Source organism: Sus scrofa, chromosome 14, assembly GCF_000003025.6.
Source record: "Sus scrofa isolate TJ Tabasco breed Duroc chromosome 14, Sscrofa11.1, whole genome shotgun sequence".
Taxonomy (NCBI): Eukaryota; Metazoa; Chordata; class Mammalia; order Artiodactyla; family Suidae; genus Sus; species Sus scrofa.
In genome coordinates, this window is record NC_010456.5 from 111,728,239 (window position 1) to 111,753,365 (window position 25,127).

The window sequence follows — 25,127 nt, forward strand, 5'->3', positions numbered from 1 at the left end:
TGATGAAAACCACAGTCCTGGCCTTGGGCAGCCCATTTGAAGGAGGAAGTCAGACCCCCAGCCCTAGAAAGGACTCTGTAGATAACTGTTGGCTTGCGATGTGGAGAATAGGGTCTATTGAGCCTGGCTGTGCCCCACCTCTGATGACTTCCATCCCCTCCTTCTTCACAGTTGTAGAACCTCAGATTCCCTGGGGTCCCCACACCCTGGACCCTCCAGAGCTCTGAGCTCCACACCCTTCTGGATGCCACTGCCTTTCAGGTTTCCCTATGACCTTAATCTGACCTTAACCTAGTTTTCCTTTTGGGGGGATGGCAAGGAGAAGGGGCTCTAATCCGCGTTTCTCTGGGATCCCCCAGCCCATCCTCCATCAAGTGTGGCGTGAATCCCAAAGGAAGTGGTGGGTGGGGTCCTCTGGCAGGGGTCATCTGCTCCGTCTGGTCCCTGTGCTAGCTCTGCGGTGTGCAGCAGGCCCTTTAAGGGCTGACCTTTGTCTCAGTGAAAGGAGCCCAAGGACTCCCCACTGGCTACTTGGCTGGATGAAGCCTTGGGTTTCCAGAAGTTCCTGCTCTGATGCAAATCCGCTCCCTGGGAAGTGAGATACTGTCACCTGTCATCGCTTGATGCCAGCATTTGGTTCCCCCTGGAGTGGCCATCAGGAGGGACAGCCGTTCCTCAGGCGAGGCCATACCTCCAGGCCCAGCACTGCATCTGAGTTGTGTAGAACTCTGTGAGACAGGGTCAGGTATCACTGGGACAGAGCAGGGTGGCAGAAACGATATGGCTTTGGGTTTAGGAGACCCTTAGACTGGGGAGTCCTGAGGTCACCTTCTCTCACCGCCGTTTACTAGCAAGCCCCTAACTCCCTGGATGTCTGCCCTCCAGTTCCTTGCCCACCCTCCTCTACCTACTCAGTGCCCAGGAGCCTGGCCTGCACAGGCTGCAACAATTGGCCCCCTTGGGCTTGACTGAAAGGACAGGGGAGGGAGTGGGGATATTTCCTTGCCTGGCTCCCTCTGGCCCAGGTTGCCTCTCCCTCCCGGAGGCCACAGCTCTCCACACCCCTCCACTCAGCGCTCTCTCCTGATTCTGGTAATATTTCTTCATCTCCGTCTTTGTCCCTTTTATTTATTTATTTATTTATTTATTTATGTCTTTTTAGGGCCACACCCGTGCCATGTGGAGGTTCCCAGGCTAGGGGTCAAATGAGAGTTATAGTTGCCAGCCTACACCACAGCCCCAGCAACACAGAGTCTGAGCCATGTCTGCAACCTACATCACAGCTCACAGCAACGCCACAGCTCACAGCAACACCAGATTCTTAACCCACCGAGGAAGGCCAGGGATTGAACCTGTGTCCTCCTGGATGCTAGTCAGGTTCATTCACCGCTGAACCACAACGGGAACTCCTTTGTCCCTTTTAGACCTGGGTTACTAGCCACTGTTACTAGCCCAGGACACTGCACCAGCACTGGTACTTTTCCTAATCTCTGCCCACATCTTTGCAAATAGTTGTTTCATTAAACTCTTTGCAGCTAACCCAATAGACTATCTCATATGTTTCCCATCAAAACTCTGGCTGGTACGTTCCCAGAGCACCTCAATTCCCTCACTGTAAAACCGGGGTAATGACATCCAACTGACAAGTTATTAACAGTGAGTGGTTGGTTGACAGGGACCTGCTGTTTCACACAGGAAATGCTCCCCAGTATTTTGTGATAATCTATATGGGAAAAGAAGCTAAAAGAATGGATGTATGTATATGTATAACTGAAGCACTTTGTTGTGCCGAAGAAATCATCATGACATTATAATGGATTTCCCGTCGTGGCTCAGTGGTTAACAAATCTGACTAGGAACCATGAGGTTGCGGGTTCGATCCCTGCCCTTGCTCAGTGGGTTGAGGATCTGGCGTTGCTGTGAGCTGTGTTGTAGGTTGCAGACGCGGCTCGGATCCCGTGTTGCTGTGGCTGTGCCATAGGCCGATGGCTACAGCTCAGATTAGACCCCTAGCCTGGGAACCTTCATATGCCATAGAAGCGGCCCTAGAAGTGGCAAAAATACAAAAAATAAAATAAAATAAAATAAAAATAAATAAAATAAATTATTACAACATTATAAATCAATGCTAATAAAACTTTAAAAAATACACATCAAGTGAGATCAAGTGCATCAAGGTGCTTTGTAATTTATAGATCATAAATCCAAATGCTTGTTTCCAGGTAGAAAGTAGCCCAGAAATTAGGTGGACGTCAAAGCCATCTCTGCTATAAAGATTCTGGGTGACCTTAGATAAATTATTTCCCCTCTCTGGCCCTGGTTTCTCATTGATAACCTGCAAGGGCTAAACGCCTATCTTTAAGGTCTAGTTGTAGAAATGGGTGATTCTGGTGATTTCGTGTTCATTTTGTTGTTGAGGGGAGAGAGCTCAAGTGACTTGCCCAAGGTCACCCAGCAGGTTCATGGCCACTTGCCTGGGAGTCTGTCTGGGGTGTAGGTGGGGCCCTGCTGTTGGACTCTGGCAGCCTGGTGGAGCTGACAGGCCTGGCTAGAGGAGCCTAGGGAGGGGGAGTCTGCCCCCAGGTCCGAGGGGCTCACTCCGCCTCCCTGGACAGGGCGAACATGCCCTGGAGAGAGAGGGTGGGGTTATTAATAACAACGCTAATAAGAGAGAGAAAACAAAGGCGGCAGAGCCTGAGCATTTTTTAAATAAAGAAATTTCCCTCATCTCTTGGTTAATTTAAAAGGTTTATTTCTTGAAATGAATCCTCTTCATCAAACCCCCGATCCTTGAAGATCGGAGGCGACTGCAAGTGCCGGTAATGAATTGATTTGTAACAGGAGCGACACGGCGCCCTCCCGCCCATGCCCACTGCGGGCCCTTCATCTGCAGTGCTTAAGGGGAAATGAGCTTCTCCATCTCTCGGCCTGAAGCCCAGCACCAGGCACTGGAGCCAGCAGGCAAGGCCCAGGCCTGGGCCCCGTGGATGTCCCCACCCAGAAGGGCCTCTCTAGCAGGCCACCCCGCCCTGGCTCCCAGCACCTCTGTCCCTTCCTTTAAGGGGAGAGTCAGAAGGGCCCTTCGCCCGGTACAGCCGAGGGCAACCTGAGCCACCACAGCCGCACAGACCTGCAGGCGTCTGAGCAGACACACCCACAGGGCTACACTGACCCTTCATCAGAACAGAGGTGCCCTTAGCTGCTCCATCCTGCAAAGTCACATAAACAGTGTCCCTTCAGGCATGAGATGCAGAAATATGGTTACAAACAAATCCTCTAGTGAGGTGCATCCAGGCTCAGGTGTGCGGACACACAAGAGGACCTACCCTGTACGTGAGACCCACACTTTTCTAGGCATGACAATTAATTTGACCCTATTTGGCAATCTAGGGGTAGTGACTGGTGTGGTGGAAATAGCATGGGCTTTGGGCTACTGGGGCTACTGAGTGGCTCCTGAGTGGCTATTTGGGCTCCTTAGCTGGATTTGAATCTATGCCCCCTCATCTCCAATCTGCTTGACCTTTCTCGGTCTCAGTTTTCTCCTCTGTGGAACTGGAGCCCCATCTGCCTCATGGGTTTTTTTGTGAGGGTTGCATGAGATATGACACAAAAAACTTTTAAACTGTTAGCTTCATGAAAGCAAGCACCTTCGTGAATGAGGTCCTGTATGCTGAGGAATTAGTAGTGCTTCAGTATAGAGTAGGTGCTTAATAAATGCTGTACAATATCATAATAAGCATCCACTACTTTATCCTCGATGCCTACTGTAGTGCTTGATATACATTTTAAAGTAAATTTATGTTAAATTATGCCCAGCACATAGTCGATATTAATAGAATAGTAATTAGAAAAAAGAGGGAGGCGGAGAAACGATGATGACTTAGCGAGTGTTTGCAGTGTGCCAAGCACTGTGCTCATTGGAGACAGAAGGTTATTTCGTGGACTCCTCTCAGCAAGCCCCTGGTTTGCTCATACCCATTTTGCAAAAATACCCATTTTGCAAAGGAAGGAAGTGGGCAAAGAGAGGAGAACTGGCTTATCCGAATTCAAACAGCCAGTAAACAGAAGGGCAGGGGTGGAACCCAGGTATTCTGGCTCCAGAGCCTGCTCAGATTGGGGGGTGCTGAAAAAAGTACCGGAACAGCCTTGCTATTCAGGAGGACCTGTGTGTCCATGGGACAGAGCCACTTGGGCCTTGAGGCTGCCTCCTTGAAAGTCATTTTGAAGGTCCCACTAATCCTACCAAAGTCATAGGCTAGAGGCTTGACAATGTCTCTGGTGGCAGGTCTGTGCCAGGTAAATGGGCAGTGCTAGCTCTGGGTGGCTCTCAGACCTGTCACCTGCCCCAGTGTGGGCAAAATCTCCAAACCTGGCTGAGACCTTCCTATGCTTTCAGCTTCACCATCCCTAGTTGATCTTTGGTGCCATCTAGACTTCTCTATTTTGAAATTGCTTCAAAGAGGATGGATCCAGACTCCAAATGCCCCAGGCACACGCTCATGGCAAAATATTGCCTCCTACCTTCCTCCTTCCTGCTTTGGCCCCTGTCATTTTTGCTGTCACCTCTTGAAAACTGGGAGACCACAGCTCTTCTCCCCATCCTCATGATATCCTTCTTTCCAGAAAGTGGCTCAGCTGAGACCCAAACCTCCTCACAGCCTCAAGGCCAGCCTTGGTCTGGGTCTGACTCTCTTGGGTTTCTCAGGGGCTTATCTCCTCTTCCTTGTGCTCACAATCCCCTCCCCATCCCAGGCCTAGGGACAGGGAGGGTTCGTGGACCTTCCTGAATGGCCCTCCGGACCTCAAGTCATCCAGAGTCCCACGGAAGCCCTTGAGAAGTGAGACACCTTATGTCCAATCCAGAAAGACTCAGGGGCACCCCCGGGCCTCTTCCCACTCCCCATTGCTGCTCTGAGCATCCGGCCTTCCTCACTCGGAAGTTCAGGATCCAGTGGGCACAACCCAGGGCGAGGGGTCCACGCTCCCTCCTGCAACTTCCATGAAGAAAATCATTTTTTATAACTGTTGGAATCCTGATTGAGCTGTCAAAAGTACATGAAACCAGCTACATGAATGGTAAACTATCCATCAGTCACAGGCCTATTTGTTCTGAGACAGTATAAACATCACACATTTTTCTTCAAGATAGAAAATAACACTTACCCCATCACATCCAGGTGATTTGGCCCCCAGCCCCCAAGGTAGCTTATTAGTCATACTGGTCAGTTCCCGTCTTGTCTCCCAATCTTCTTATTCTTTTGCCCACCAATCCCACTTTCCTTGAAGCATAAACTCGGTTCTGACTGTCAGCTTTCTGTCTGTTTAAAACCAGATTGAGCACCTTGTCCCAAAAGTTAGTAAGTGCTAAGGAGGCACATGAAGGAAGTCTCTCTTGAAGATCCAGACTAGTTTGGCTTCTAATGTACAGATTCTGGTCCTCTGGACGAGCCCTGACCCTGAGGGATGAAATGGTCAGCTCCCGATTTGTCTTTTGAGGAGTGGGATGAGGCCCCCCTGTGCCCAGCTGGGGCAGGTCACTGGTCTGGGTTGGTGGGAATGAGGAAGAGGATGCATCCATCCTTTCGGGTGAGACCTCTCCCCCTGCACACTCAGATAGGGCTTTGTCCCTTCCAGGCACTCTGGATTAGAGGGAGCACAAGATAGGAACCTGGATCTTTTTAGGGACAGCTGAAAAACAGGCCATGGCTTCCTCTTTCACCTCTCCTCCAGTCCCCCACAGCTTGGTTTCCACAAAACTTGACTCAGAGCAATGACTTAGTTGCCAGTGATAGATAAGTAGAGATTGCTGGCTGGCTGAATGGATGGATGGATAAATGGATGGATGAATGGATAGATAGATAGATAGATAGATAGATAGATAGATAGATAGATAGACAGACAGACAGACAGACAGACAGAGAGATGATAGATTGATGGATTCAAATACACCCCAGCATACATACCTCCACACTGATCATACAGACACATTCAGGACAGCATAGGAGTTAAGACTGAAGGCTCTGAGGCATCCGTTTAAACCTACCTGCTCCACACATCTCTAGTTGTGTAATCTTGGATGAGTTAGTTGACCCGACTCAGCATTTTTCAAAAGGAAAATGAGAATAATAATTGTACCTGTCTTGTGGGACTGGGAGGATTCAGTGAGAGCCACAGCTCAGTGCCTGGCAGAGAGTAAGTGTTCAGGAACTACTTACTTACATTATACCCGCTTTGCACCCACTTGTAAGCACATATCCAAATCAGAACCTCTCCTAAACTTGGCTAATGCACACATATGTGCAGATATGCCCACGCTGGCAGAAGTATAGGCCAACACGTGGAGGTGGCATAGAGCAGTGACTGGGAGTACTTCCAGGAGCCAGACAGGTCAAATCCAAGCCCTGCCATTTACCAGCTCTATGACTTGGAGTAAGTTACTTAACCTTGGCTTTCTCATCTTTAAGATGGTTGCAATAACAGTAGGCCCTGCTTTATGGGCCTATTGTGAATGTTAAATTAGTTAATATTTATCAAACACACAGTGTTTGATAAACAGAAATAAATCTCACAATCTTGTAAGCTAATACCCGTCCAGCTCCTAGAGTTTGCGGAGCACTGTCACGTGTATAAGCTCATAGATCATCTCAATAAACTCTAAGACAGGATTATTCTCACCCCATTTACAGACGAGGAAACTTGGGCTAAAAGAGACCAATGATTTGTACAAAGCCTGGCAGCAAATGAGAAAGTGAGTGATAGATAAGCCAAGTCTCTGACTTTAAATTCCATGTCCTTTTCACTAAGAAACATACCCCGGAATGTGTGTGTCGGTATGTAAATTAAGGAAAATTTCTCTGCCTTTGTATCGGACTCCCCAACCTTCCCTCATCCCCCCATCTCTGCTTTTAAGGTCCCCACCCCTAGGGACTGGTCAAAGCAGTAGTTCCCAAAGTGTGGTCCTGGTCCTGTGACATCAGCATCATCCAGGAACTTGTTAGAAATGCAGATTCTCAGGGTCCCTCAACTGCCGAATCAGTAACTGTGGGCATGGGCTCGGCACCAGGTGCTGTGGAAGTTCAAGAGAACAGGGTGGGCTGGGGGAAATTTCTGGAAGAGGAGATGCTGGACCTGGGCCTTGAACAATGGGTAGAAGAGAGAACTATGAAGGGTTTGGAATGAATACTGTCTGATGAGCGAGGGTGAGGAGTCTGGCCTGTTGAAGCAAAGGTTTCAGCCGTTTGGTGCATGTCTTTTGGTCTCTCCTGGATACCGTATTCTGCTCAGTGACCTGTCCTTGAGTATGTGGAGGGAGGCTTTGCAGGGATTTGTCCACTATAGATTAGCCCCAGCAGGTGCCTCCTGTGGGGTGGGAACATTGCCAGAGCAGGGGATGCCCTCCTACCACCACATCCCCTAGATATGCCCCCAAAGTGTCAGCCCCCAGCCCTGAATGAGTGCAAGGGATGCCAGCCTCATTCTCATCAGGCCCAGATTCACAAAATGAGGGGGTGTTTTGCAAGGGGAAGGGGGGTGGGGGAGCTTCTGCAGCCTTCTCCCCACTTCTCCTCTGGGGCGTGAGCCAGGGCCAGCATGGTCACTGGAGCAGCGGGGGGCCCTGCCCAGCCTGCCGCTCCCTCTACATAACCCCGCGTGTGCACATGAGGCTGAGACACTGGGTTGGGAAGAGTCCAGGGGAGCTGGCCAGGGGCTCTGAGGCTGGAGAAGAGCAAAGCCGAATCCCAGCCCCCTTCCCAGCCCCCTGTGTCCTGCCCGGGCTGCCACTGGGAGGCTAATGAAAAGGGAAGAGGCTGGCCGGGGCTTGGGCCAGCAGGAGACAGCAAGGGGACAATGTGAGGCAGGAGGGGGGTGGCCCTCAGGCAGGGACAGACAATGTCCCCATATGGGAAGCAGACGGAGCTGCCCCGCCCCTCCTTGGTCCCGAGCCTCTGCGCTGAGCCAGGAAAAGGAGCAGAAGGAGGGGAGCTCTCAGTTCAGCAAGTGTCCCAAGGAGGACGCCACAGGGGGTGTGGTACCAGAAGCACACCCGCGGCCCTCACGTGTGTACACACACACACACACACACACACAGGCAAGTCACTTTCTGGTTTTTCTAAATATTTTTCTATTTCACCACAGTCCATGCCCAAAGCAGAGGAGTAAACAATACCAAAGCATGCAGAGTAAAATACGAAAATTCTCCCATAGCCCACAGTCGCCCCGCCCCTGCCCCCTGACGTCCTCTTTCAGAAGCAATTAGTTTTAACACTCGCCTTCAAGAAAGGCCACTTTCTTTTGTGAGGCTCTGCTGCAGTCATGGTCATAGTCTGGTCAAGCCGGGCTTTCCCTGAAGACTAGCCCTGCAAGGGGGCGGGTGGCGGGGCAGCAGTGCGGACCTAACACAGTTCTCCTCTGCCCCTCGTCTGACTGGAAATCATCTCTCAAGGTTCCATTTCTACTGACCTTTACCATCTCTCAAGAACTAAAAAAATCTCTCTTCATCTCTTAATGCGAAGCCCCATTTTTTAGTTTCATAAGTATCTCCCTGTCTTTAAATTTTAGTTCAGCTTGTTTGGGTTTGCTCATAATTTTTTTTTGCTAGTAATCAAAAGGTGTGCATGGACCTTTTTTAGAATCTCCCAGTCGTTTTGAGCATCCAGCCCCAGACAGGCTCTCCCCTTGTGAAACCAAGCAGGCCCCTGTGGGCTCCTTCACACACAAGTCTTTCTGTGTCCCCCATTTCTTATTTTTAGGGAATAAACTTAAGCCTCCATGACCTTCTCTGAGTTCCAAAGGGGAGGTTCAAAGAGTTGCTAATGAGGGAAGGGAGGGGATGCAGAGATGGGAGGAATAGTCAAAACACAATAGTGCAGGAGTTCCCTTCGTGGCTCAGTGGTTAACGAACCCGACTTGGATCCATGAGGATGCAGCTTCCATCCCTGGCCTCATTCAGTGGGTTAAGGGTCTGGCGAGCTACGGTGTAGGTCGCCAGTGTGGCTCGGATCTGTCGTTGTTGTGGCTGTGGCATAGGCCTGCAGCTGTAGCTCCGATTCAACCCCTAACCTGAGAACTTCCATATGCTGTGGGTGTGGCCCTAAAAAGCAAACAAAAAACAAAAAGAGGAAAAAAAAAAAAGAAAATAAAAGAATAGTGCAGCTTTTAGGGCAGCGTCCTGGTCCCTCTTTGAGGAATATAGATAACAATATCTTTGAGTTCTTCTGCAGAACTAAACCTCCCAACAAATGGAAGATGTTAATGACGCGTTCTTTATTCTGGAAGGAAGATCACCAGGCCACTTGACACCAGCTTTTTTTGCTTTTGGGGGCCTCACCCAAGGCATATGGAGGTTCCCAGGCTAAGGGTCAAATCACTGCTGTAGCCACCGGCCTACACCACAGCCATAGCAACGCAGGATCTGAGGTTCATCTGCAACCTACACCACAGCTCATGGCAACACCAGATCCTTAACCCACTGAGCGAGGCCAGGGAACGAACCCCCGTCCTCATGGATACTAGTCGGGTTCGTTAACCACTGAGCCAGGAAGGGAACTCCTGAACACCAGCTTTGAAAACAATGCAACCTTGCTTCACCCCTGATCCTTATCTGAGGTCCTATTTTTCACTCCTAAAACTATAACCCCCCAAACTCTCCTAAAGGGGAGCACAGTCTTGAGGCATTAGTGTGCTGTGACCCTCCTTTGCCTGGCAAAGCAATAAAGCTATTTTTTCTCCTTCACCCAAAACTGTCTCCACGGTTCTAATCAGCGCTGAGTTCCGGTAACACTTGGAAAACATGAACATCTGAAAATCAAGATGCGATTCTATACCCCCAGGGACAGTCCCAAGGGACACCTCTTTGGAACTTGGGATTATACTAGTCTCTTCCCTTCAGTACCATGCATCAGACCTTTTGTATGTCCTGTCAATCAGGACTCACTTGGTCACAAGTGATAAGAACCCATTTGAACCAGTTTTGGCAAAGAGGGAAGTCTGTTGGAAGGGATGTGGACATCTCAGGTAATCAAAGCAAGAGTCAAATCATCAAAGAGAAGGAAGGGCAGAGTTGGTATAGAGCTTCTGGAGCATTCCAAAGGGAACCTGGGTGGACACAAGATGCTATATCTCTGGACTTTCACCTGCAGCTCCCACCACGAGGGGAGGACCAACTCTCCTCTCAGTTCCAGTGTGTTGGATCCCAGAGAGGGACCCAGATTGGTCCCCACAGATTAGGTGTTCAGTTTAGGACTAGGGGACATTGGCTAGGGGTGGCATATGGTTCAGAGACTCTCTGAGACCTCATGCTGTTTTCCAAAAGAAGAGATTGCCACTCCCAGCTGTGCTTGCCAGTTGTCTGCTACAATTATGTCAGTTTTAAGCTTCACGAGTCTGTGAGGTGAGATTGTTATCACCCCCATTTTACAGGTGAATAAATTGAGACTCAGGACATAGACTAATTAGCCTAGAGTCTGGACCCAAAGCCAGGTCTGTTTGACTCCAACACCTATGCCCTTGACATGTTTAACCCTGATTTCCTTGAGAGGTGGAACAGCACGTCAATGTGAAATATCCTTCTAGAATGCCAGGCCTCTCCTAAGCTGTGTGGGGCAGTCAGAGAGGGAGACAGTGGAGCAGACAGGGAGTTACAGACAGTGAGAAAAAAGTCGCCTCTCATTATTTAACATTATGGAAAAAAAAAAAAGCCGTATTAACCCTGCCTATTTGTACAGACACTTTAGTATAATTCTAAAATTAAAAAGGGAACATACGAAAATGAAAAAAAAAGTCACCTCTCTTTAGGGAATCAGCAAGGGAAGTGGTGTTTCACCTGGTCCTTGAAGGGTGAGTGACATTTCAGCAGGTAGAGATATTTGGGCTCAGGGAAGTGATTCCAGGCAAAGGGACCGTTGTGAGTCAAGAGACAGACCAAAGGGTGAGATGGATTTGGGGAACAGTAAATAGACTGGTTTGGCTAAAGCTTAGGCTATAAACAGGAAAGGAAGTGGGAATGGAGCTAGGGCGATGTGTTTGTGGCCAGTCTTGACCAGAGATAAAATTGCCTGGAGATTAATGGTATCCAAGGTATGTGATCCTGGCAACTTATTCGGGCTCTCTATATCTCCGTTTCCTCCTTTGTAAAAGAGGGCAAAATAAAAATAGCTACCTCTTAGGACTGTGGTGGACACTGAGTTAAATAATAGATGAAAATAATTATTTGAAGTGATAAAGATTATCATAAAGTGAGATAGATTTTAATACATATTGGGAGCCATGGAAGTTTCCAAGTAGGGCTGTGACATAGTGTTCATTTCCGTGGGCTGTTTTAACAAAGTACCACAAACTGAGTGGCTTAAAACCACAGAAATTTATTCTCTCACAGATATTCTGGAGGCTCAGAGACCAAAATCAGGTGTCAATGGGGCCATGCTTGCTCCAAAGCCTCTAGAAGAGGGTCCTTCCCCGCCTCTTTCAACTCCTGGTAGCCCTGGTGTTTCTTGGCTTGTGGCTGCATCACTCAGATCTCTGCCTCCATCTTCACATGGCCGCCTTCCCTCTGCGTCTGTGTCTTCACCCAGCAGCCTCCTCTTCTTACAAGGACATCAGTCCTATTAGACTAAGGCCTGCCCTGCTCAGGGGTGACCTGATTTTTTTTTTTTTTTTTTTTTTGCTTTTTAGGGCCACACCTGCAGCATATGGAAATTCTTAGGCTGGGAGTCGAATTGGAGCTACAGCTGCCAGCCTACACCACAGCTCACAACAGCAATGCTGGATCTTTAACCTGCTGGGCAGGGCCAGGGATCGAACCCGCATCTTCATGGATATTAGTGGAGTTCCTTTCCACTGAGCCACAGTGGGAACTCCTGGTGTGACTTGATGTTAATTTACATCTTAATTACATCTTCAGAGACCCTACTTCCAAATAAGGTTACATTCAGAGGTACCGGGGTTAGGACTTAATTGGACAACATTTGAGGCAGGGGAGGGGGCACAATTCGACCCATAAGAGACATGATCAGGGCTGTGCTTTGACAGAGTGACTGAGTAGGGAGAGCAGGACAATCTTCATTCCGGAGAGACAAGTAGCAAAGAGACTGATCGGAAAGCAAGAAATGAGAGGGTCTGATCTGGGTCCATGGCAATGGGATAAAGATTTTGTAGAACCCAACAGCTGTTATGATGAGGAAGGAAGAGGAAGTGCAGAGAAGGGAGGGTCCAGACGGCTCAGGCTTTATAAGGGGAAGGGTGAAGGGATGAGGAGGGGGAGCAGGAGAAGAAGAGTGCTTTAGAGTCTATGTTCTTGGAGAGCAGGGGCTGTGTCCTTCACTGGGTGTCTTCCCGCACTGCCTGGCGCAGCATCTGGACATCAGAAGTCCTCAAGAAGTGTTTGCCAAAGCAACGAACACGTTCAGTTTTGCACACGGCGAATCTGACTTACCATCTGAAACAAGTGGGTGGAAATTCAAAGCTGTCATTTGGTAGAAAGAGTTTGGGGTTAGAAATCTCGATTGGGCGTTCATTTTCAGAGAGATTGCAGGTCAAGCTGGCATTGAAAGAGTTTATGAAAATGCAGAGAGGGGAGAGAAGAGGTTTGAGGGTGGAATCCTGGGGCACTGTTACATTACATTTAGGGGATGGGAGATGGCAGAGTGGCTGATACGAGGCCAGACAAGGAACCTCAGAGACGGAGGAGGGAAGTAGGAAGGTGCAATGTCAAGGGAATGGAGAGAGGAGACGGTTTCAAGGAGGAGGGGTGGAGCTGCTGCCAAATGCGGCAGAGGTCGATGAGAAGAAACTATGAGAGGCCTGCGGATTTGCTAATTAGGAGACCAGCGGCAGTGTCCCCCCCTGGTCAGGTCAGGAGGCGGCTGGGCGAAGCATTAAGAGAAGCACTGTGTGTACGTACACGTGTGCACCTGCCCACACGCTCTTGCCCTCTTCACACCTGTGTGGACCTGGTCAGTCCCAGAGAGAGAGCAAAAACAAAATGAAAACAAAAATCATGCTGAGGGACAGGTCAGGACTCAGGGTCTGCAAGGGGGAGATGACCAGCCGTGAGGCTTGAAAACAGACGGCTCAGGAAAGGGAGGGTAACTCTTAGTGTCCGATGAAGCATCTCTGAGGGTGGAGGGCTGCGAGCCATGATGCCCCAGGCAGGTGAGAGATCCTTGGATCCCAGAAGCCCCTTGTCATTAGTAGAGGTTTCTGTGGTGCCTGCACTTGGTGGAGGAAGGGAAATGGGACCTTGTCCTCAGTCCTTTAATCTACATGGAGTCCCCACTAGTGTCGCTCTTGTCTATCACTGTAACCCCAAGCCCCAAATCAGTGTCCGGCACACAGTAGGTGCTGGGTCAATACTTATGATTGGAAATAACAATGACCTCATCGCCACGTCCAAGGTCTGCTAAGCATGTACAGGATGCTGAGGACTTTACGCTACGTATCTCATTTCATACTCACCACAGCTCCTGGGCAGATAGTGTTGTTATCCCCACTTAACAGGTGGAGAATTAGATCTGAATGATTTAGTAAAAGTTTCCAAAGGCCACTCTGCTGGGAAATTTAGAAGAAGGATTTGAACCCACATCCAAGTGTTGCTCAAATTCTCATTCTTGATCATTATTTTCCTCCTAGAAGGTATGAGTTAGAGGTGGAGGGGACCTGTGTCTGTGTTCTGTGCTCTTCTGTATGTATTTGTGGGTGTCCACAGGTGCATGTATTTGTAGGTACCTGCATGGTGTGTGCTTTGTGTTTGTGTGTGTGCACGCCCACACGACTTTGCACATCTGTGTGAAGGGTACGCCTAGGTTCAACCGTGTGATCAGATACTCTTCTACACCCTGCCCCCAGGTTTGAGTGCCCCAGTTTGTTTCTGCTTGAGGCAGTGATGGTGGAGCTTGGCTCTCGGGTATGTTCAGAGATCAGTCCTGAGCCCACCTCCCCCTCAGAGGGCCTGGGGTGGGGGGGGTCCCCACCCCCACCCCCACGGTTCTGCCCATAATTCTCCTTCCTTGTTTAAAGGGGCCAGTGGGTTTAATGATTAGTTACCGCCTTGTCGATATTCTCACCCAAGGAGAGGATGAATGGCGAGGCGCTGCCCCTGCCCCTGACACACACACATATTCTGTGGCAGATTAAGGATGAAGGAAGGGACCCTTCAGCAAAGGGGTCTGGGGGAGGGCAGCTCTGGAGAAGCTCTGCAGAGGTCTTGGGGGGAGCTTCCCCTGTGGTCCTCCAGTGACCCCAACAAAGGTGGTGGCCTGCAGGCAGAACGAGCACTTCCTCTCACCCCACCCCCCACTCCTCTCCTCTGACTCCTCCAGGTTCTGGGAGGCTGTGGGAAGACCCCCCCACCACCACCGTGAGGGGAGGCCCTTCTTGAGGTGGGAGAGCCTGCCTGTCCTAGTTCCCACTGTCGTGTGTTTGAATGTGCATGTGTCTGCATGGTTTTGTGTCTTTGTGTGTTTCTATTTTCATGCGCTTTGGTGTCCAGCCATCCATGTATCTGAATGTGCAACACAGCCCACAAAAACATCTGGGCCTCTGTCCCTCCATGTTCATATATGACTGCGTATGCCTGCAACCATGTGTGTACACACAATATCTCCGGGAGAACACCTATGTCTGTATGTAAGGGTGTGCATATATAGTTTTGTGTGTGTGTGTTTGGGGGGGGGCGTCTGAATCCTGCTATTTGTACCTCTGTGTCCTTGCTCTTCACAGTTGTCAAGGGAGGCTCTCCTCCCATCCTGTTCTGGGTCCCGAACCCACTTCCTGATGTTCTAGGAAGAGGCTGGTTGGTCTTCTCTTGCTGAGAAGGGGGCTGAACAAAGCTTCCATCCCTCAACTTCTCTCTGAGCCTCAAAGGCAAGTCATGGTGACTCAAACACCAAACTATGGATCCCTGACCCCATCTTCAGTCTTTGCTCACAAGGACCCTCCCTGAGCTCTCATGGTCTTGAACCTGGGTCTCCTGGTTGCCCAAGGGAGTGTGAGTCCTCACTGCTATGTGCCTGGAGCTTTGGGAATGTCATTCATTCATGTGCTGCCACTCAGCCTCTGCTGAGTTCCCCCCATCCCGTTCAGACCAGAAACCCCCCCCCACATCCATTTAGTGACATAAATGTCTTTGGAGGTACATTCCCAAGTGCCCTTGTACTTCACAGCTTCTGATCCCTCACCACCCTAACCATTAACCCCACAACTTTTGACACTCTCTCCTTTGACTTACAGCCTCTGCCCCTCGACCTAATTTCACTGGATCCAGCCCTGGAAGAAAGGGAAAGGAAAAAGGGGGGCTCTGTGGCCAGTGGTTCCCCTTACATTGGGACTCAGAACCTAGGGCAGCTGAGGGGAGGGACAGGAAGGAGCAGGCAGAGAGGGGCCGAGCCTGGCAGAAAAGAAATGCTAGGACTCAGGTCCATTCCCCCGCAATCCTCCTGCCCCTGCCACACACACACACTCACACACACACTCACCCACACTCACCCTGTTGGAAGGTGACATTTGCTATTAACCTTATATTGGGCCATTTTGTAAATCAATGTCACTTACATTTAATAACAAGTGTAATCAAAGGAATTATGCAAATTTAATTTGATGCTTCTTGAATTATGCAAATCCACGGTGCACATAATGTTCTCTGACATGTGCCCGTTGGAAAGAGAGAGAGAGAGCAAGGGAGAAAGTGGGGAGGGGCAGGGGGAGGGAGGCTAGGACTTGGGACTGGGGGAGAGGGAGGCAGGGTGGTGAGGGCAGCAGAGCAGCTGCGGCCCTGGTGCTTGCCATCGTGCGTGGGAAGGGCTGGTCCAGTCTGGTTCCTCTGCTTTCTCCCTGTGCCTCTCTGTGGTTCAGACTTTCCTTCCCTCCCCCCTGCTCACACTTGGTGTAACCTTGCTGGTCACCTGTCCTCAATTGCTCCTTCTGTGAAATGGGAGTGACCTGAAGGTGATGGCCCCTCGTGGGGCCAAGACACCTGATACAGTGTAGTCCTCTGAGAGGTCGCTTCTCAGTCCCCAGCCCCTAAGGCAAGGTGACCTGTTGTGGCACTAGGCAATAACATGGTCTTTTGTGTTCTTAATGGTTTTGAGGTCTTGGCAGAAGAAATTTCACTACCCACCATGTGACAATAAAAACCTGCTGACCCGATCCCAGGCACATATTGTGACAACACTAACATGATGATGATACATTCATACTGACACCTGCGTTTATGTCAGAGATGACACACTCACACACACACACTGTTAACACAGTATAAACAATTAAACATAGACCCGGTTACTCCCAGGGGCTCACATAAAGGCTCCAGAGAGGAGTTCTCTTGTGGTGCAGCAGGTTGAGGATCCAGCATTGTCACTAGAGTGGCTTGGGTGGCTGCTGGGGCTCGGGTTTGATCCCTGGCCTGGAAACTTCCACAGGCCTCAGGTACAAACAAGCAAATAAACAAACAAAAAAAAGCCTTGGAGTTCCCTCTGCGGCTCAGCAGTTAATGAACCTGGCGAGGATCCATGAGGATGCAGGTTCAATCCCCGGCCTTGCTTAGTGGGTTGGGAATCCGGTGTGGCTGTGGGCTGTGGTGTAGGTTGCAAATGCGGCTCTGATCCCACATTGCTGTGGCTGTGGTGAAGGCCAGCTCCGATTCAACCCCTGGGAACATCCATATGCCAAGGATGCAGCCCTAAAAAGCAAAAAATAAAAAATATCACCCAGATATACTTGGGCCCGAGAGGCATTGATTCCTAGTGGTATATACACCCCGATGCATGCTGTGCCCAAGGCCAAACACACTTTGACACGTAAATACACGAGTTACATTTTCGGATGCTGACATACCCTCACTGATTCTCGCAGCAACTCAGTAACCCAGGAAGCTCCTAGCAGGAACAGCACCCCTCTTTACTAATCAGATTCTGCCTATGTTTACTTGGCCCTGCCCTCAATGCTATCCGGAGAAGGCGAAAGATCGTGACCCTCTGAACAGAAAACATTCTGCAACTTGAAAAGGTGGACCAGCATGAGGGGGAAAGACCACCCAGGCCACGAAACTCTTCCCCAAACTCTGGGTGCCGGGCAGAGCCAAAGAGACACCTCAAGAGATTGCATCGCCAGGTGGGGCCCAGCTCCCCCCAAACCCTCACCTCCTCCACAGGCCCCACCCACAACGAAGGCCACCAGGGATGGGCCCAGGGTCCTGTCTGTGTGAGGCGGATCCCTTCCCTGAGTGGTGGGGGTAGAGAAGAGCTCTGTCCCTTCCCTGAGATGTCAACATGAATCCTCAGGGGTGTATGTGAAGAGGATGGGACAAGCACATTTGGTATTTTCCTTCCTCTCAGAAGGTCTATCTTGGGTTTGCATCCTTTTCAGCCCTACCCTCATACTTGGAGGCCACAGGCCTGTTCCTTTGTACGTTTAATTGGAGAGCAACCAGGGGTTTAGTGGGGCTAGGGGGCATCAGGCATCATGGTCTATCTGCCAATGAGGGGGTCGCAGTAGCAGTGTACTTGTGCATAAATGCTACTATGTACCTGTCATGAGAGTCGTTATGTCTCAGTGTTTCTCTTTGGAGTTCCCATGGTGGCTCAGCGATAACGAATTTGACTAGTATCCATGAGAATGCAGGTTCGATCCCTGGCCTCACTCAGTGGGTTAAGGATCTGGTGTTGCTGTGAGCCATGGCGTAGACCGTAGATGTGGCTTGGATCTAGCATTGATGTGGCTGTGGTATAGGCCAGCATCTGCAGCTCTGATTCAACCCCTAGCCTGAGAACATTATATGTTGCGGGTAGGGCCCTAAAAAGACCAAAAAAAAAAAAAAAAGTGTTTCACTTGTCATTCATGTGACATTGGCTTATTTGCATGTCCATGGGTTGGGAGGTGTTTGTGTTCGCTATTTCTGTATCAATGCACCAGATATTTTCTTTCAACATTGCTTTCAATACGTGTTGTATTCTGCGAATGTGACATTCTGGATGTCCGTGTGTCCCTGTGCTCTGTTTCATACAACATGAAAATAAATGAATCCTTGACATGTCAGAATGTGAATGTCCTTGTGTTGGAATTTTCACCATGTGCTCTGTGAGTTACCATGGCTGAGTTGTCAGAATCCGTGTGCCATCATGCCAGAGCCATCATGATGCCTGGGTTGACAGAACCTGCACCTAAATCTATCTCACCATGTTTCAGTGGCCCAATGTGTGTTTCCATGCCTGAGTTGTCATCGTGTGTTCTTGGGAGCAATCATGTTTCAGCAGGCTGAGTGTGAGTCTTTATGTTTAAACTGTCACCACGACTCTACCATTGTATTTGCATTGTATGTGTTGCCAGGTTTGAGTTATCTGGCCATCACTGTTTTGAGTTGATACAAGATGTGTAATTGTATCACGTTTCCTTTAACTGTCCCCAAATCGTGAGAGTCTCACCAGGTTGGAATGTTCACAATGTGTCTCTGTATGACTCCCAGTTTGAGTTATCAGGGGTTATCTTTACAAAACAATGTATTTGCATGTTAACAACCTGGTGTGTATCTCTCTGTTAGAGTTGGCGCAATGGCTATGCCATCATGTCTGAGCATCCTGTTATCAAATGTTGATGTTATTACAATGTGTGTGTGTGTGAATCATTGTGTTTCAATGGTCACAGTGTATGATTGTATGTCACCATGTATGAATTATGCATCTGTATTTATGTTACAGTGTTACAATAGGTGTCTGTGAATATCATGTTCAAGTTGTCACGATGTGTATTGCTGTGTTTACAGTGTTACAAAGCCTGTTTGTCACAATTGTTCAGTGTATTACCACGTTTGAGTTGTCAAAATATATGTGTGTTGCCATGTTGAGGTATCAGAATGTGTCACCCTGTGGGTTTGCACATTTGTGTCGATGTGTATCTGAACATATTCCAGGTGTTTCAATACCTGTATGTCACCATGTTTGAGGTGTCTCTCAAAGTGTGTGTGACAACCTCTTTCTCAGCATTGGTTCAAAAGTAAAACACTAGGAATGAGAGGGAAAGAGGGAGCTGGAGGAGGGAGGAGGCTGAGCCATCATCTAGATGGGGTGGGATGGGGGCTGGGGGGGTTAGGGTCAGAGTGAGCTCTAATTGGCCCGCGGTGAATTATTCACATGTATAATCCTCGCAGAATTTCAGCGCGGGCAGTGCCAGTAAATGCTGTGCATGTTTAAAAGTCATTTCCATAAGTAAGTGCAATTTCTCTACTGTTTGCCCCTGTTTAATGAAGTGAAATCTTGTTTGCATTCCTCCCAATTTCCCAACGAAAGGCGCCCAACCGTTCGCACCAAAATTACACCGCCCAAATTAAAACTCGGGCTCCGAGGGAGGTGAGGGGACGGCAGCATTGGGCCCTTCTGGGAGGGCCTATGGAGAGGTGGGGGGCGGGAGGAGCTCGGCCTGGGTGTTTCAGCTCATTGCTTTCCTGTAGTTCTTGCAATTTCGTGCTGCCCCCGCCACGTTCCCCACCCCTACTTGCCCCCATCATGTTCTTGCTCCCCTTTGCCTCCCCCTTCTTTAAATGAATCCCCGGGGTAGGAGAACTGGGCATGATGTATTTATTCATGCATAGGTAAAAGCACCCCATATGACACATACACAATCATGTGTGTACTGTGAAATTATAACATATCATCATACACTGTGACAACTGAAACCCAACCATTCACACAAACACACAGTGTAACCACACACACACAAAGTGTGTGTGTGTGTGTGTGTGTGTGTGTGTGTTTAGGTATGCATCCCTGTCCGTGTATGTATGTGGATTTGTGTGCATGTCTAGTTTTAGGTGTTGGGTGTCTTGTGCGTGTCTGGGATGGATGGTTACATAGATGATGTGGATAAAGAAAGAGAGGCGGTGGGACACGGTGGGTATTTGCGTGGTTTCTCCATTGCCTGGAGTGGTGTATTTAGCTCTATTGCTAGAACCTACACCTTTCTGAGAGTGGCTAACCCCTCACCCACCCAATAGCTAATTGCACTGGGGCCTCAGGATCTGTTCCATACCAACAGCGCCCTCTGGCCCTGTGAGGACGGGCCACACCACTGGCCTTCCAGCTCCAGCTCCACTTGAACAAAGATACTCCTGAGTGGGCTGGTAGGAGATCCCTCAACGCTCCATCGCCTCCGAGGGCCAAAGGGCACCTGCATGAGGCTCACTGTGGAGTGGAGCCGAAGACAGAATTTGGATTAGTTGGAAGAGTTGGGAATGGGGTGAAGGGGGTTGAGGAAAGGGCAGCAGATGATGGGCCCACCCACCAAGGCCTCCCAGGGACCCTGGAATCCCCACTAAGAGCTGCTCTCGAAGCTTTAGAATTCTGAAAACCCAGGCTCTGGAGGCAAAAGAATGACATCCTGTCCCGGTGTGAGGTTGTGTGTCTTCAGTCTTTGTGGATATAACATCTTCGCAGTCTAATCATCTTCTGCTGCCCACCTTCTTTCAGCTCACCTCTCAGCCTGGACCGGAAAGAACCAGTCACACAACTTCCATGAGATCATGGCACTCCTTTCCACAGACATGAAGACCTCCCCCTCTCGGAGTTCCCCTCGTGGCTCAGTGGTTAAAGAATCTGACTAGGAACCATGAGGTTTCGGGTTCGATCCCTGGCCTCGATCAGTGGGTTAAGGATCCAGCATTGCCGTGAGCTGTGGTGTAGGTCGCAGACACCGATTGGATCTGGCATTGCTGTGGCTCTGGCATAGGCCAGCAGCTGTACCTCCGATTGGACCCCTAGCCTGTGAACCTCAAAATGCCATGGGTGTGGCACTAAAAAGACCAAAAAAAAAAAAAAAAAAAAGACCACCCCCCTCTCCTCAGCACAGGACACTGTGGAATAGCTGGTAGAGACTCAGATTGTTTGCTGAAGGTCTGGTAGAGAAAAATCACTCAGAGGTGAAATGCTGAAGGAAAGGAGTTCAGGAGGGGTGAGAGGTGATCGGTCAAGAGTGAGGGGCTCTCCTTGGGGACGGCTGCTTTTCTCACACTTCTCTGATGTCCTCGGAGAGGTGAGACATCCAGGCACAGGGACAAAAGTGTCATTCTGGCTTTGACCTCCCCATCGTTCCTTTCCCCTAATCCATTCTGCTACCCATGCAATCAGCCCCAAAGCACAGCTAGCTCAGGAACCATCAATGGCTCCCCACTGCCCAAAGAAAGAGTCTATATCTCTTCTGTTATCAGGCAGACAAGCCCTTCATGATAAGACACTCCCTTCCCCTTCCTGCTTTTCTAGCCCTGTCTCTCAGTCATGCTATCCTACCCCCTCAGTACACCTCCTGAGCCCCATCCTAGCAAAGAGGGTAACTAGATATTTTCCTGACCTCCTCCAGTTTCTTCTCTTCCCTACTCTTGTCCATGTTCTTCCTTCTGCTTCACATGCCACCATTACCCTCACCCCCATCCCAATTTCTGCCTTGTGGGGTCCTAAGGATTATTGAGGCTGGATTTAATACCACTTTCTCAGGAAGACTTTGATGCTGGCCCTCACCAGGCCTACCATCCATAGCCCCAGTGATTCCTGGAGCATGAGTTTTCTGCCTCTGTGATGTGAATTTCGTATCCCTTTTCCTTGCCTGCTGGGAACAAGACCTTCTGGGCTTCAGTCTCTTTGGGCACCAGGCTTTGAACACCCCTGAGTGAGGGTAGGGAGCAGCTCTCAAAGGTTTTGTGTGTGAACTGATGTTTGGCTGCAGAGCAGGTGTACAGAGTTGGGGTGAGTTTAGGTACATGTTTCAGGAGGTAAAGCTCATGTCTGGAGCTCTTCTCACTATGCCAGCAGATTTAAACCCCAGCCTCAGTTCTCCATGGCCCCCATCTTTATCCTGTTCCATTCTCTGTGGCAGAGGAAATGTCCACTCCATGCCCTTGGTAGGAGAGGTTAGGGGGCTTTCTGCCAGCAGAGAGGTCCCCATCCCCACTGGAGACTATGATTGGAACTCAATCTCCCTCCTGCTGCCCTGCAGGAGGGGGGTCTCCTCCCGACTCCCAGGAACCCTGTCAGTGTTCTCCAGGCTGCTGCTTTCTTAGTGAGGTCCTTCCCTCTTAATAGGGGAAGACTCTGTGGTTAATGTGCTGACAGTCCCACTCCTCCTGGCCCAGGCCTGCCTTCCACCTTATCTACACCATTCCTCCTACCAGAGATTCCCCAAGCCCATCACCAGACCCTCCACTGTATCCCTCAGCTCCCAAGACCCTTTCACTGATTTCCCCCATTAACTGCCCCTGATCCTTCTGAAAGCACCCCCTCCCCGTTTAAACCACCCTTCCCCTCCCTGATTCTCACTGAAGAGCCACCACCAAATCTCCATAACCCTCCTTGCCCCCCCTTTCCCTCTAATTCTTTCACAGAACCCCCTACCCTCCCTCCTCTTCCCCCATCAGCACAGATATCCCCTGGCTGGTCTGGAGCACCCTGAAGGCAAAATCCTCAGGAAGAAGGCTCCAGCTACATTTCTAGACACCCCAGGCCCCACACCTTCCCAAGCAGAGCCCCGACATCCCTGCCAGGTGCCTGGGCAGGTGCTGGGGAGCGAAGAGGAGGGTCCGGTGGGTTCCAGACAGGAAGGAGGCGTGGACCTCAATCTGGAAGGTCTCTGTGGGCCCTTCCCCCTCCCCTTAGCAAGTCTGGGAACTCGGCGCTAGCCTGGCCCTCGCTCCCCCGCCCTCGCCTCTCCGCGCTTTCATCAGAATTCAATTTCCGCCCGTAAGTGACTCCGCGGGCCCCTGATCCTTCCCTTGATGAATGAGCCGCCCTGCCCGGCCCCGTCCGTCACCGTCACCCTCGCCTCGGCCCGGGCCGCTGCCGCTCCCAGCCTCGGCCCCTCCATCCAACGCCCGCCCCGACCCCCCACAGCTCCCACTCGGATCCCTGCTGCCTCTATCACGTCGGGTTCCTCCCCCGGGTCCAGCATCCCGCCCCACCCCCATACCCGCGTGGCTTTCCCAGTCCAGATCTCTGCTGCCTGTCTCTGTGTGTGACTATCTCTCTGTCTCTGCGCTCTCTCCCTCTTTCTCTCTCTCTCCCTTCCTCCCCTCCCTTCCCTCCCTCCTTCCTCCTTCTCTCCCTCTCTCCCTCTAACACCTCTATTCATCTCTGGGAGCAACATCATTTATTTTGCACTTCCCAGATAATTTACTTTTTTTCCCTTCTACAGGAATTCTCCATTTCCCTATAAAATGAAAATTCATCTAGAATTACATCTTATGTCATCATTATGTTTATTAAGCGTGGATGATGTATATGAACAGGACGGGCTTGCTGCTGAGTGCTTAATGGTGCATAAGATTAAGCCGAGGCTCTCAGCTGCGCAGCGACTCCCCTCCGGTTCCCATGTTGTCGAGGCATGCTGGGAGTACAAGTTCCGAGCGCACGGCCAGGTGAACGCGCCGCCGCAGCCGCCGCGCGCCCCCACTCCCTCCTCCTCCCCCTCCCTCGGGGCCCGCCTGGCCCACCCCCGCCCCGCTGGGGGCGCCCGCGCTGCCTGCGCCTCCAGATACCCAAACAGATCCGCCAGGCGAGGGCAGCCGGGTCCCGGGTCACATTATCCGCACCCCCCGCCCCCGCGCCCCTCCCCAGGGCTGGGTGCCTGGATTGCAGCCCCCGGGACCCTGTCCTCCTCCTGGGTCTCCCCTCTCAGCCCTGGGGGCTGCTAAAGCCCCTCCGCCCCTCCTTCCTTCCCGTTTAGCTGGCTTTTTGCCCCTGATCTCTCCATCCTGCCTCTCCTTCCCTCTGTCGTATTTCTTGAGGTTCTCGTCTTTCTGTCACTCTGCTTTTCTCTCTCTCTCTCTCACTCTCTCTCGCTCTCTCCCGCGCGCTCTCTCCCCCTCGTCCTTCCTGCCTCTCCCACCCTTTCTTGCGTCTCTACGCCTGTGTATCCCTCTCTAATTCTCTCGCTCGCCCAGGTTTTGTCCGTCCGTCCGTCCACCTCTTACGGTCTCCCCGGCTCCCCCTCTCCCCCTCTCTCCCCTCCTCTGGCGGCCACCGCACTGCAGCGCGGCACCAGCAGTCTATGACAAAAACATTATCCTTCTGCTGCTAAACAATCCAATAAACCTCTCCACAGGGAGAAAGTTAACCTCTTGTCTCTTCGGCTGATGCCTTCCCGCCCACGTGACTGCTGCCACAGTAAATTCAAATCATTAGTCTCCTCACCCCATCAAAAAACTTCTATTAGTAATGGAGACCTCGCCGGAGACCTTCCGCGGAGAGCGCTGCCTTCCCAATTCCCAGTGGAAAAATTCTGCGCGAAAAACTAATTCTACTTTTAATAATCTGTCATCAGGACCAGAGGCAGTCATAAATTATATGGGAGCGCGTGCGAGAGCGCGCCACAAGAGGGAAATCAGGGCGAAAAATCAAAGCCCAAGTTTGACAAACTTTCCTGAAGATAAATAATAACTTACAAACAGGATTAGTTGTAAAGTCACGCTCCGGCGCGCAGCCACGGCGGCAATCACGTCTGCCGAGGGCCGCCACCGCGGAGGCACCTGTCACCGGCCGCCGCCGCTGCCTTGGAGCCTTCCTCCCCGTCCTCCTCCTCGCCTTCCTCCCTTCACCCGCCTCCCGCTCCTCTTCCTCGCCCTCAACCTTCCTTCCTCCCCCCCTTCTCCTCTCCCTCCTCCTCTTCCTCCTGATCTTCTTCACCCTACTTCTTCCCTCCCTCCGCCTCCTCTACCTCCTCTTCCTGCTCCTTCCCAGCCTTCTCTCCCCTCCTCCTCCGGCCTGCGGTAGGGCCACAGACCCTGATTCCCACCCTCCCCTATCCCACACCAGGGTCCCCAGCTGCCAGCACCAAGTCAGAGGAGGGTGAGAGGATTCGCGCGAGCACCCTCCGTCGGGGCCGTGACCTCGAGAAGGGGCTCGGAGTGTAAAGGGAAGTGTGCGCGTGGCCTGAGGCCTTCGGCCCGGGTTTCGGCGGCGTCCCCTGCCTCCGGCCCCGTCCCAAACTTCCCGGTTCCCTGCCCCCACCTACACGACCGTTGGGAGCCGGAGCGGGCATTGTGTGGGTGGGGGCGTAGTCTGACCCTTAAGTGTATTTGTCTGTGTTAGTGTAGGGTGGCGGCGAGTCCGCTCCGCAAGCCCAAGGGCCAGCACCCCCTTCCCAGAGCGACCCTCCCCCAC